Below are 13,716 nucleotides of genomic sequence, written 5' to 3'. Positions count from 1 at the left end.
ATCAGCTTCCATCCATGTCACAAATGGCAGGAATTCCTTCTTTCTTGTGGCAGAATAATATTCCATTGTGTGAATAAACCACCTCTTCTTTATCACAAATAAATTCTGAGCACCTGTTGTCTGCCAGCACCCGGCTGGTTGGGGGCGCCGCTCCCCTGGAAGGCAACAGGACGGATGGTTACAGCCATGTGTCCTGGTGTCAGACGGACTGTTGGAGGTTGGAGATTAGTGTGCAGGTGGTTACTGGGATGCTTTGGGATCAAACCCCAAGGAGAAGGAGGCACAACTGAATAGAGGGAGAAGCTGGGCTGCAGTGCAGGCCCAGCCCAGCCCTCAGCCCACCCACCGGAGCGCTGATGCTGGAAAAGCCCTGCAGGCTTGACTCGGCCTGTCGGGGGAAGGCCAGGCCTTGATACCCAACATTGATCAGTCAGTGGATGTGGGCTGCCCTGGGAAGGGCTGTGCCTTTAGCTGAACCTGCTCTCAGAGGCTGATACAATCTTGAAAGGGCTCTTCTCAGAAAAGCTGTCCACACACAGCACTCCTAACAGACACAGCTGGGCGGCACGTGGTCGTGTTCACTGCCCTGGAGAAATCCGTCCCTGCAGCTCACTGCCTGTGTGACCTTGGGCAAGAGTCTCGGCCTCTCTGGACCAGGGTTTGCCCGTCTGACAAATGGGGGTGATAACTCTACTCACTTTGTAGAGTTAGCAAGAGGACAGAGTGAGTTAGTTCTCGAGGCACTGAAAGCCCCAGGAGGAGCTCAGTATGTGTCACTGTGTTATTATTTTTGGGATAAACAAGGTAAGGTTTGGTCCTGAGGGAACTTGCAGTCAATTGTAGTTTCAGACAATCCTGTGTGATGTGTGCGTGTATGTGTGTGTGTGTGTGTGGGGTGGGGGTACCCAGGGGCCCATATGAGGAGCCCTTCACCCCGTCTTGGGAAGGCTTCCCAAAAAGTAGGGATGTCAAAGCGGAGGCCTGCGGGATAAGCAGGAGCTGCCCAGGCACAGGGGGACGGAAGGGCTTCAGGCAGTGAGATCTGCATGTGCAAAGGCCCAGAGGTGAGAGAAGGCCGGGGGTGGTGGGAAGAAGGCAGCAGCCCTGTCTGTGTCACTGACCTTGGCAAATGAGGAGCTGCCTTCTGCTGTGAGCGTGGCCGGCCCCTCTTGCTCTCCTGATTGCCTGGAGCTGGAACCAGGCCTTGCAGACATCCTGGGCCTTAGAGCCAAGGAGGTTGATATACAGGGGGTGGGGAGCAGCAGTCCCTGCCGGGGAGCCGTGCTGAGGCCCTCCCTGTGACACTTGGGCAGGGGCTGTCCTGCCTGGTTGGGAACTGGGAACCCTCCCCTGCTAACTCAGGAGGGAGGGAGTAGGGACCTGGGTCCTCCCTTCCGCTTGCTCTCAGCCCCTGGAAGTAATCTGGGCTCTGTACGAGGAGTCAGGAAAGCAATGGGCCATGCAGCCTTGAACCAGCCACTTCACCTCCCTGGGCCTGAGCATCCTCTTCTGTAAAATAATGAGGTTGAAGTGGATGGCCCACAAGTCCTTCTTTGCCTGGTGTGCTGAGTCTGAGGAAGTTTCTCGCAGCCTGCTTCTCACAAAATCACGGCTGCCGTTGTTTGATCCTTGCTTAGCTTTTATTTCTTCAAGGGGGCTGTTTCCTGGTCTGCCTTACTCTTGAGATCTTAAAGAGCCCTCAAGGCCACCAACAGAGACCTGCCGCCTCCTCTCAAAGTGCCCCCCACAGAGGAAACAGAGACAATGGGAACCACTTCCCCAGCAGCCTCCGTGCCCTGCCGATGAGAGGCATCCAGGTTGTTTTTCTGGCACCACTGCTGTTCTCCCCAGCCCCCACCACACCCTCTGCCCACGCTCCCTCTAGACCAAGGTTCCCCGGGGTGGAGGGCTGCCAGGATTGGCCAGGAGAGGCCACCCCCTGTCCTTTGCCCATTCCTGTCAGCTGCCTCCCAGTTCCACCCTTGGAATTCTGCTTCTCTCCCATGGTTCAGCTCATGGCCCCCTCCTCTATGAAGCCTTCCCTAATCTCTGTGGCTAGAATGAAGCCATTCTTCTGCACACAGCCACAAGTCGTCCCATTTTATTCTGCTCTCTGTTAGAAATCGTTAACACAGGTGATTCCCCCAAGCCGTCCCCAGCCTCAAGTTTGTATAGAGTCGGTACTGGAGAAGTGTTTGCCATGGAGAGGGGGAAGGAGGGAGAGAATGAAGGAAGAAAAGGACGGGAACAGCACAGATCTCTATAAGGGGGCTTGGTGGCGCATCTGGAGCAAAACTGGTCCCTGTTTATTGTTTTATGGCGACATAAAACAAAAATCAGCACGGGGCCCATGGGCTCCAGCCACCTCAGTTGGATAACCCGGCTGAGGAAGAAGGAAGCAAGCTGTCATTAAGCTTTCCCTGTGGAACTGCTGACAGCACTAGAAAGGTCACTTGAAATGAACCTGTGGCTGCCCTTGGCTGCCTCTCACCCTGAGCTTATGGAAAATGTTCATGAGATGGGGGGAGGGTGAGACCCTGAGTTTCAGTTCAGAGGTCTGGCCCTGCGGCTGCCCCAGGACTGCTCTGGAAGGGAGTGGAGTGTGTTCCATGTGCTGCCTGGCCTGGCTGAGGAGCAGCAGGACACTCAGAGGGAGTTGGGGGTGTGGTGGGGTTATGCGTTTAGGGAGGTGAGGGTTGGGGAGGCATGGAGCTGGTGATGGGGACATCACACAGAGCCTGTGGGCTCTGGCAAAGACATGGCTCTTACTCAGTGACAGTGTTAAAGCAGGCAGATAGCTAGATATGAGCAGAGAAACGGGGGCACAGGTCAAACGGCAGGAAACCATATCCCATGTGAACAACAGGGTCCCTTGGGCAGACAGAGGAAAGCAGGAAGCTTGGGACTGATAAGAGATCACACATTTTGGGGTGACAGGGTCCTAGAGGCAGGCAAAGAAAGATGGGAAAATTAGAGACCTCCAGTATCGCAGTGAAACCTTGTGCTCATTATGCACTCATTACAATAAAATTAGCCTTGCAGATTAGAAGTACCCATCATGAACCGATGCCATAACATTTCTGATCCAGACTAAATAAGGACAAAAACATCTCCTCCCCTCGAGCAGGTGGAGCTGGGATGAAAATCAGGGAATACGACCCCAAACCCTCCTCCTCCCCAATGAATATTTCACCCATGCATTTTTACGCCCTATGTAACTAGCTGGCCAAAGAAACTCAGCACAGCTACTCACCTGAGTCTGCCCACTCCCCCCCTTGAGAGCATCCTATCACAAAATAAATCCTCACTTTACTTCCTTAACCTCTATGTCTTGTCTCTGAATTCTTTCTGCTATGAGACAGGAACCTAATCACTGACCACAGCAGGAGGCACTACTGCTAGCTTTGAACAGATGGAGGTGGGACCTGACTTGTGGGCTGATGGTGTCCTATGAGAAGGGATAGTCATCAGCCCACTTCAAAGTAGAGGAGACTGAAGCAGAGCAGGGGAAGAACTTGCCTGAACCCCTTCTCTTCCCCATGGGCCTCAGCAGTGGAGGTAAGTGAAGCGGGTGAGGGAGGTGGCAGTGGAATCCATTCCACGGTTTGTAAGACCGTCCTAGCTGCACTGGGGACAGTGTGGGCTCAGGTGGACAGGGTCGACGTGAGGGGCTTCTGAGTAGTTCTGCAGAGAGAGCCTGTGGCCAGGGCTGTGGGAGGGAGAGAGCTCCTGAGAGGCCGATTCAGAAAACAGAAGTGGCAGGACACACTGAGGTGGGTGCAGGGATGCAGGAGAGAGCGGAATCAAAGAACTCTCTTGGCTTCTGGCCTGAGCGACAGGAGCGGCACCAGCTGCGGGGAGAAACAGGAGAATGCCAAAAGCCTTTTGAGCCCAAGGCCAAGACTGCTGTTTATTTGTTTAATCGGCACAATGCCTCTCTGCTGGGCCAGAAATACAATATACAAAAACAAGCCTGAGGGTCTTCTGCTGCAGTCCCGGTATTTCCTGCGCAGTGTTGTCATTTTTACCTTGGAGCCTGGGCAGTCCCATGACTGGCCCGTCCCTGACCTTGGCCCCCCGGGGGCAGCCAGGGACTTACTGTGCATTCTGCTTGCGGGTCTCTGCTGGCACCAGGGTCTGCTTAAAGACACGATGTGCCAGGCCCTGGGGGCCAGGGAGGGAGGCCACATGTGCACGCATGGGAGGCAGGGCCGCGTGGAGGAAAGTAACACACATGCCTCAATGAAACTCAGGTGCTACCAGGTGCTTAATATCACATGTCATTTAATGACATAGGCATTCTTATCTCCTTTATTTAAACCAGGAAGCAGAGGCAGAGAGGCCCCACAAGTGCACCAAGCCCTCCGGGACGCTGCTCAGGTCCCGTGAATCCCAACCCCACCTACTTGGTCAGGCTCTACTTCCGGGTGGAGACCGAACCACTTTTTCTGCCCTGGTCCCCTTTCCTCCCCCCCCCCCCCCCACATACCTGACCCTGGAAGTCCAAGTGGTCTTCACAGTAAGTGTCGCCACCCCCAGCACCTGTATTCCCATTGGATTGTATGCAGGTTACCATGTTGGTTTCCCCCAAGCTCAGGGCAGAAGCTACTTTGTGTGACTTCCAAAATAATTGGCTCTCACCAATAGGGGGGTTCTGTGGACTCCCCTCTCCCTGGGGAAAGGTGTGCAGTGCTTTCTACCTGCCTAGTTGCCCTTGTTATGCAATGGATGGATGATTCCCCCGGTGTTGTCTCAGGCGAAGGAGGAGAGGGGAGTACCAGTTGTGGAAAGTAGGGTTTAGGTGGATCAGGATGGGTGGACCTCAGGGCTCTAGGGATGATCTCCCTGGGGGAACCCACCATGCGGGCTTTGGCCTGAACAACTTTGCCAAACCTGACATAACTGTGTGCTGGACCCAGACATACCTGTGTATTTGTTTTAAATCCTCAAGGATTTAAATTCTTGAAAGGGTTTTTGTTTTATTAACATTTATTGTTAATCTTCTGTATATTTTAGTCACAGTAGAGCCCATCAGTAAATTAATGGATGAAGAAGATATGTGGAATATTATTTAGCCATAAAAAGAGGGATATCTTGCCATCTGTGAGAACATGGATGGACCTGGAGGGTATTATGCTAAGTGAAATAAGTCAGACAGAGAAAGACAAATACTGCATGATTTCACTTACATGTGGACTCTAACAAAACAAAACAAAACAAAACAAATGAACAGACATAACAAAACAGAGTTACAGATACAGTGAGCAAACAGATGATTGCCAGGGAAGAGGGGGAAGGAAAGAAATAGGCAAGGGACATTAAGAGGTACAAACTATAGGTTGTAAAATAAGTGAGTTATAGGTATGAAATGAACAGTGTGGGGAAAATAGTCAATAACTGTGTAGCATCTTTGTATTGTTTCAGCAAAGTGTGTTACAGCTCAGTGTTACAGCTCAGTTGTGACAGCATCGTGGATCCAGGAGAGACCAAGCAGCACTCGGAGGGTTGGAGAACTCAGGTTTATTACACCAACAGGCCCAGAGGAGTTAACACTCCAAGCCCTAGACCCCGTCTGGAGGTTTACACAGGTTTTTGTAGGCTGCCAGCCTACACTTTGCAATATCATATGCAAATAAGGTGTAACGAAGTTGACTAATTAGGAACGAGCTTTGTAGAACTGGGCCAATCAGGAGTAATAGAAATGGACCAATCAGGAGTGATAGAAATGGACCAACCATATGCAAATGAGGTGCTACAAATGGACTAATAGAATATTAGAGGTAAGTTCCACTTTCCTAGAAGCAAGTTGTTTCAGAGGCAAAAAGCAAGATAATGCCGCCAGGCCAGGAAACTGGATGGTGCTGGCAGGAGAGCAGTGGCCCTGCCTGGGGGTCCTGCCTGTCTTTTTCATGGGGCTTCCCACCTCAGTATGGTGACATATCATAACTAGACTTATTGAAATATAGAATCACTATTGTGTAACAGGAACTAACATAGTGTTGTAGGTCAATTATACTTCAAAAAAATAAAAAAAAGCAAAAAACCTGTCTCATTATTGGTGTTTTCTATTTAACGAGATGATGTCATCACACCTTCCTTTATTTCTTTAAGCATCTTTTCTTTTAGTTCTTTGAACACATGTTTAATATCTGGTAAGTCTGACATCAGAACCCTTTCAAAGGCAATTTCTGTTGCCCACTTTTTTTTTTCCCTGTGTAGAGGTCACACTTTCCCATTTTTATGGCAAGTCTGAATTTTTGTGTTCAAAACTAGACATTTAAAAATGATACATTTAGCAACTCCCCCTTCTTGGCTTGTTGTTGTTTGCTTGCTTCATAACCAGGCTGGACTATTTCACTGATGTCTGTTTCCCCCATGGTGTGTAGCCTCTGATGTTTCTCCTTAGAAAGTACAGCCGTGGGCCAGGGCATGCGAAAAGAGATGGGGTGGGGTCAGGGTGGAGAGACATTACTAAATCTACTGGCTCCCCGTTCTCATTACTGAAAAAGAGAGACGGAGAGATTTTCAAGCTGTCAGAGGCTCTTGCTCAAATCAAGAAGAGTTTATTTGGTTTTTTATTTGTCAGGAAAAATTCTTTCAGTGGTAGCAGTTGTGGATTTTAGTTATAAAGCAGCGTTCTCCACCCAAAAACATTCTTTCTCCAAAGCTTCTTTGTTAGAAGTTTTAATCTCAAATCATCCGGGATTCCTTCTGTTAATGTTAACAAATGTTTTCACACATTGTTCAGGCAAATTTATTTCCTGCTGTGTTTCACTGGAGATTCCAGGATGGTCTCAGATTGACACTACCCCCATCTCTCTCTCTCTCACTCTCTCTCTCTCTCTCTCTCTCTCTCTCTCTCACACACACACACACACACACACACACACACACACAGTGTTCCTGCTCTGGACTGATAAAGAATTCAGCTCTGTCTTCCCAACCCATGTCCACTAAAACATGCAACTCTGGCTCCTTCTCAGTAAGTGAGCTGTGCTGTTGTGTGAGCTCCAGCGAGGGGATGGATTTTCTATAGTAGGATGCATTGGACGTATTGTTTTAATGAATTAGTTGACAATATCACTGTTATGTTTCATTGTATACTTTGAGGGGAACATGAAAAGAGGAGAGTTCTAAAGAAAGATCTCCTCACATTTCTTCATTCTGTCTTTGACCAAACCCTAGCCAGATTTCTCCTTGGCCTCTGGGCCTCCACCTTGGCCTGAAAAGACTGGAAACATTAACATAGATTCCAACAGCTCAAGGCTGAATACCTAGGCTGGCCCTGGCTCCGCTTAAAGTGCCTGCCTGAGAAACTCAAGGCTGCAAAAAAACTGACCGTTTGTTCCGGCCAATATCTAAAGATAAGGCCTGTCTCCCAGCCTCTGTGGGAGGGCAGAACCTAACTTCGGTAAGCCCCAGTTAGCAGCCCGGAGGGGTTTCCAGAGCCTTACCCTCCTTCCCACTCTGTGCGCTGTTACTTCCTTGGCTCTTCTGAGCCCCACTCACTCCCTGCCCTACTGTCTCCTCCTCTTCTCAAAACACCCAGTCACCTCCTACCAATCGATCGAAGCTGAACTCAGTTCATGATGGACTCTTTTCCTCATTGTAACAGCCGTTACTGATTAAAATCTGTCCATTCAACTAGTGTCCAACTTTGTTTAACCTCTTTAGCAACGCAGGTTCACGTGAGATCATCTAAATGATCCCTTAACTGCTTGGCTTAAGAATGAAAGGGATGTTGAATGATAAGAGGTAAGATTGAAAGGTCAGAAAGTACAAAGCTCAGTCATAAGACAAGTGAGTCCTGCGGGTGTGCTGTGCGGCACGGCGGCTCTAGTTAACAGGACTGTGTTGTATTTTGAAAGCTGCTAAGAGAGTAGATCTTGGAAGTTCTCATCACAAGTAACAACAGCAAAAAAACTAGAACTATGTGAGGTGGTGGATGTTCACTAAACGGACTGTAGTGATCATTTTGCAAATGTATGCACATGTCAAATCATTATGCTTACACAACATTGTAAAATAACTGTAACTCAATAAAAATGTTTAAAAAATCATTATGCTGTACATTTTAAACTTATACAATGTTACAGCCAATTATATCTCAATAAAACTGGGAAAAAGTGGAAGGGAAATTCATATATTGTTGGTGGGAATGTAAAATGGTGTAGCCCTGGTGGAAAACTGTTTAGTAGTTCCCCCAAAATTCAAACATAGAGTTACCGTGTGAGTCCCCAGTTCCACCCCAGCATAGACACAAGTGAGTTGAAAACAAACATTCTCACAAAACTTGTACAGGAATAGTCATAGCAGAATTATTTTATTTTATTAAAGAAATTTAAATTGAAGTATTGTTAATTTATAATATTGTGTTAGTTTCAGGTGTACAGCAAAGTGATTTGGTTATACATATAAATGTATATCTATTCTTTTGATTCTTTTCCATTATAGGTTATTACAAGACACTGAATTCCCTGAGCTATACATAAATCCTTGTTGCTTATCTATTTATAGCTAGTAGTGTGTATCTGTTAATCCCATACTCTTAATTTATCCCTCCCCTCCTCTCCCTTGGTAACTATAAATTTGTTTTCTATGTCTGTGAGTCTGTTTCTGTTTCGTAAATAAGATTATTTGTACTATTTTTTAGGTTCCACATATAAGTGACATCATACACTTGTCTTTCTCTGTCTGACTCTTCATTTAGTACGCCAATCTCAAGGTCCATCCATGCCATAGCAGCATTATTAATAATAGCCCAAAGTGGAAACTGATTAATAGATAAACAAAATGTGGTGCACACAAGCAAGGATGCAGACATACACACAATCACAAGAAGGAATGAAGTGCTAACACACGCTGCAACATGGATGGACCCTGAAAACATTACATTACGTGAAAGACACCAAACACACAAAGCCACATGTTGTATGATCCCATTTATATGAAATGTCCAGTATAGGCAAATCCATGAAGGCAGAAAGCAGATTAGTGGTTTCCAGGGGGATGAGGAGGGAGTTGAAACTGACTCCTTACACATATGGGGTTTCTTTCGGTGGTGACAGAAATGGTCTGGAATGAGACCGAGGTGATGATTGCCCAATGTAGTGAGGTTCCTAACTTCTACCAAAGTGCACACTTTAAAATGATGGACTTTATGTCGTGTGAATTGCATCTGTTTCAAAAACTAACACGGCAATGCTCAGGACTCAAGTATTGCCATTATTTTCCGGTCATACTTAGTAAGATGTTCACGACTTTGGCAGGTAAAATAAATAAGTAACTAGGATAGAATAGAGGTTATTTTGTGACTAACCATAGGTGAGGAGGCACTTTGCATATTTTTTTCTTGGGGGAATAAGGGGAGAAAGGGAGGTTGGAGAGACACCCCAACAGGCATGTACTGCAGAGGGGCTGTGTTTCAGGCAGGACAGTCCAAGCAAGGAGGGTTTCTTCCCTTTCCAGACCTCCATATCCATTACTCCAAGCAGACGACATGCTGCTCAGATAAAAGCAACTCTCCCTATAGCAGCCAAAGAAAACAAACACAGAGAGAAAGCAACTGAAAACTGGGTGAGGAAGCAGGATTCTGCATCCTGGCTGATAACATCCTCAAAATCAAAGCCACAAAGACACGCGGCCCCAGTCATTGGAGGAGGTTGGGGGATACACGGGACCAGGTTTGCCAGAAAAGAGAAGGTCCCTGAACTTCAGGGTCATTGGCCAACACCCTGCAATTTTGCCTTTGACATCAGTGGGATCTCAGTGCCCTTCCTGTAGAGGAAGAGGGCCAGTGAATTCCTTGGAGTATCTATTTATTCACCAAATACAAACAGATTTTGCTGTGCCCAGGATACACAGGTAGACACAGTCCCAGCCGATGGAAGGATGTGAGGAAGCTGGCTGAGACAGACACCTCTCAGCTTCTTTCTCTGGAGCATTCCTTGCTCCCTTCCTCCAGCAGCATAATCTTGGTACCTTGTCTCCGCCCAGGGCTTCTGTCTCTCCACCAAAGGGAACATGTGAGCAAACAACCATGGTGGGGACCTGCCTCTTTCTCGCTGGCTGGGCTCGCTCAGGGCAGACAAGGGATTCTGAGTGTCTCAGGGGTCCAAGGGTAGATACCATGTCCTGTTTCCGACACAGCGTGACTGTGCAGACGGAATAACCTTCTGTCTCTGACCGGCTGCATGGACTGCAGAGGAGTACACGAGTGTCCGGGGTAACAGAAAGTGCAGCTTTGTTTCTCCACCTTCTGTTTCAAAATTCTTGGCTTGCAAGTAGCTCCTGGTCCTGACTCTTCACCGAGTTGGGTCAAAGGAAGTTGTGCTTGGGACTTACTCTCCAGGAAGGAAAGGAGGGCTTCCTTTCCCTGACCCGTGGAACCAGCGCCATGCACTTCCTCCCCGCCCTTCTCTCCTAAACGCTGATCCCAGCGCCCTCTGGTGGAAATCTGGAGCAATTGCCCCGTAGACCCAGGGCAAATCCAAAGGCCCAGAGGAGTGGGGTTGAACTCGGGGAGGGTAGGAGCTGGGGCACCACGTGACTCCAGGGGACAGGCTCCAGTCAGGTCCAGCTGATTATAGACCACTCATTACTAGATATTTTGACTTTTCAAGACAAACTAGAAACGTCTTCATTGGAAAAAAAAACAAAACCAAAACCAACTGTATAAGGCAAAGAGAATAAGCTGTCAGTGAGAGTTTGGGCTTGCAAATCATGAGGAAGCCTTGATTTCTATGGAAAAGATGAAAACCGTTGATAATGTTTAATCCCAACACATAAACAAGGAACAATCTTGAAAATAGAAATATTTTATATAAAATAGGAAAATCATAACTATAAATATATTTGACAAAGAGAAAAAAAGAACAAGCTTATTCATTTGCTTCTGAGGTTCCCCATTTATATTTGCTTGTTATACTGAGTTTTTTTCTTTACTTCTTATATTAACCAGCAGAAACTAGGAGATTTCAGTAAAAATTTTGTGAGGAAAAATACAAAAGAGAAAAAAATTCCTTTCAATAGGTCCCCCCCCAAGCTATTTAGGAAAAAATTAATTATCCTAAAGGTACTATTCACTGGCTTATTACCCTATTATAACAATTATTTTGCTTATATTATAATTATTTGTTTATACATCTTGGACATTGGGAATCTATCCACAGGTGGCTGTATCTCTTTCAAAACACCTTGTAGATTAGAAGCTGACTGGGGCAACTTTGGCTCACCAGGGCCTTGTACACAGCTAGATTCACTGCAAGCAAGATAATTGAAAAATGTATTTTAAAATGCTTTTATTCCTAAATATTTTGAAAAAGTAATAATTTTCATTGTTCAAAATGCAAAAAGTAGAAATGAGTGTACAAGTGAAAAGCTTCCATCTCTCCTGTGTTTCCAGCCACCCAGTTTCCCTTCGGTCGGTAAATGATGTTGCTTATTGTTTATATCCTCTGGCTAAAGACCACATTCCTCTACACACAGGGTAAGTCTTTCTACCACCCGGGGTGGCTTATCTTCCCGGCCCTCTCCCTCCAGCCAGACTTCGTCCTCTGCTTTCCAGACTGTGCTGAGTTTAGCTCCTCAAAACGCTGTGCCCTGGGTCACCCTTTCTTCATTTAGCAAAATATTCCTGAGCAGTCTGGCCTCAGTTTCTGTGTTGGCAGTGGGTGCCTGGTGTCCAGTGGGCTCCAAGCGCCCTCCCTCCTCGCCTCCTCTAATTCTTCTAACCTGGTAACCTAATTGCCTATTTACTCATGTGTATCCTTGTCTCCTGGCCCCTTGAGATCTGAGACTTCTCAGTCATTAAAGACTAACGGCCAGGGTCTAGCACAGCAGGGCTGCAATGAAAGCTGCCTTCCTTCCAACCACAATCGGCCGCTGGTTCTCCAGGACTTGTGATTCCTCAGCTTCTGCAAGTTCTGGGGTTCACGTTTGGCAGGTGAGGCCTAACCTCCCTGGGTGTCCCTACCCCAACTCCCCCAGTTCCCCCAACTCTAATGTAGTCTGGGTGCGTCTCCTCCTTGCAGCCTGAAGGGGGCGCCTGGCTAACACGCAAGTGACCCTGTGAGCTGGTTGTTCGGATTCAGTATCTGTTGGGAAGAAGTGTTGGTCACACTGCTGAACAAGCTTACGACCATGCAGAGATATTTCTTATCGAGAACGGACAGAATAGCCTGATGCCAGCCGGCATAGATTTAGGAAACACAGAATTTAGACTGGTATCTTAGAGATCTGTCTCTATCATTTTACAGTTGAGAAGACAGAGGTACAGAAAGGGCATGTTACCTGTCCAATAATTATTTCTTCTTTGATATCCCACGAATAACGCACACTCACTGTCCACAAAAGAGCTCATCATTTTTCTTCCCAGACCAGCTTCTCCTGAATTCTTTATCTCAGAGACTGGCACCTGTGACCTACCCATATAGCTACACCAGAGAGCTGGGAGTCACCACAAACTCCGTCTCACCCTTAGTCTCAGAGTTCCATCTGTCACCACCTCTTGCTAATTGTCTCCTATTTCTCCTATCCACAGCCAAGAATGGACCTCCATCTCCATTGTTGTTTCTCCCTGATTCAGGATTACTTCCACTTGACCTAGAGGACATTTGCCTCTCAGATAACCACCTCTGGCATTATTCCTTCCCAGAGCAGCCAGAGTGACCTTCTGACACCCAAGTCTGATCATGCCTCTTTGCTGTTTAGAATTCGGAAGTGTCTCCGAATTAAGATGAGACAGGTGCATCTTGATCTGGCCCCGCCCACCTGTCGTGCCTCAATTCCTGCCACCAGCTGCATTCACAGGTACATTCTGATAAAGCCGGATTGCTAGTGGTTGCCCAAGCATGCCACATGCTCTCGTTCCTTCAGTGTCTCCACGTTGCATGTGCTGCTCCTTTGGTCCAGAATCCCCTCCTGAGGCCCCTCCCCGAAGCCCTCCAAGTTTCAGCTCAAAAGCTCCCTCTGTCCTGAGATGCACCTTCACCGAAACTCCCCTCCGACATTTCCTCCCAGTCAGTCTTCCAGGGGCTCTGTAAGCTTCCTGGCAGGGCAGCCTCTTGTAAACTTTAAATCCCCAGGGCCAACCTAGGGCGAATGATCGATAAATGAGTGTTGAAAGGAACAGCTGATTAATCAGCAAGACTCTGCCCCCTGTCTGGGAGCTCATGAGCAGCGAGGAAGACTGACTTCTACGCACTCCGTGCTGACAGCAGACTCGTGGGGCGGGGGAGGGCTCCGACCCTCCCCGAGTGTCCGGAGAGGCGAAGGGGACCGGGTGCAAGTTTACATACACCTTTTCACAACACCACGCTGGAAAAAGAAATCCAAGTCTTGGCCGCTGAGCTTGATGATAATGTGGGCTGGTGGAAAAGGCAGAGTCGCCTGGCTTGGGATTTCAAACAGAGTCTGTTTGGAGGGGAATTTTGACTTTCACTTTCCACAAGGAACAGAGGAAGGGAGCTTGGCTGGTCTCCTCCCACGCCTGGAGGGCAGCAGTCTTCTCCAGAGGGTGACCAATCCGGCTGATGGGAGGTGGCTTCCTGGCCGCCTCCTTAAATGCTCCTAGAATCGTGCTGCAGGTTAAGGGACAATCTTTGAAAAATAAACAAATGACCTCAAACCTTGTCTAAGAAAAATCCACTGTTCACCAGAGTCTGCTTTAATGGACTTGGTAAAGAGAAACAAAGGTGGACTTTAGTTAAAGCAGTA

The sequence above is a fragment of the Camelus dromedarius genome, chromosome 21 (assembly GCF_036321535.1).
Source record: "Camelus dromedarius isolate mCamDro1 chromosome 21, mCamDro1.pat, whole genome shotgun sequence".
NCBI lineage: Eukaryota > Metazoa > Chordata > Mammalia > Artiodactyla > Camelidae > Camelus > Camelus dromedarius.
The sequence above is the reverse complement of the archived record's forward strand: the minus strand, read 5'-3'. Positions refer to the sequence as shown.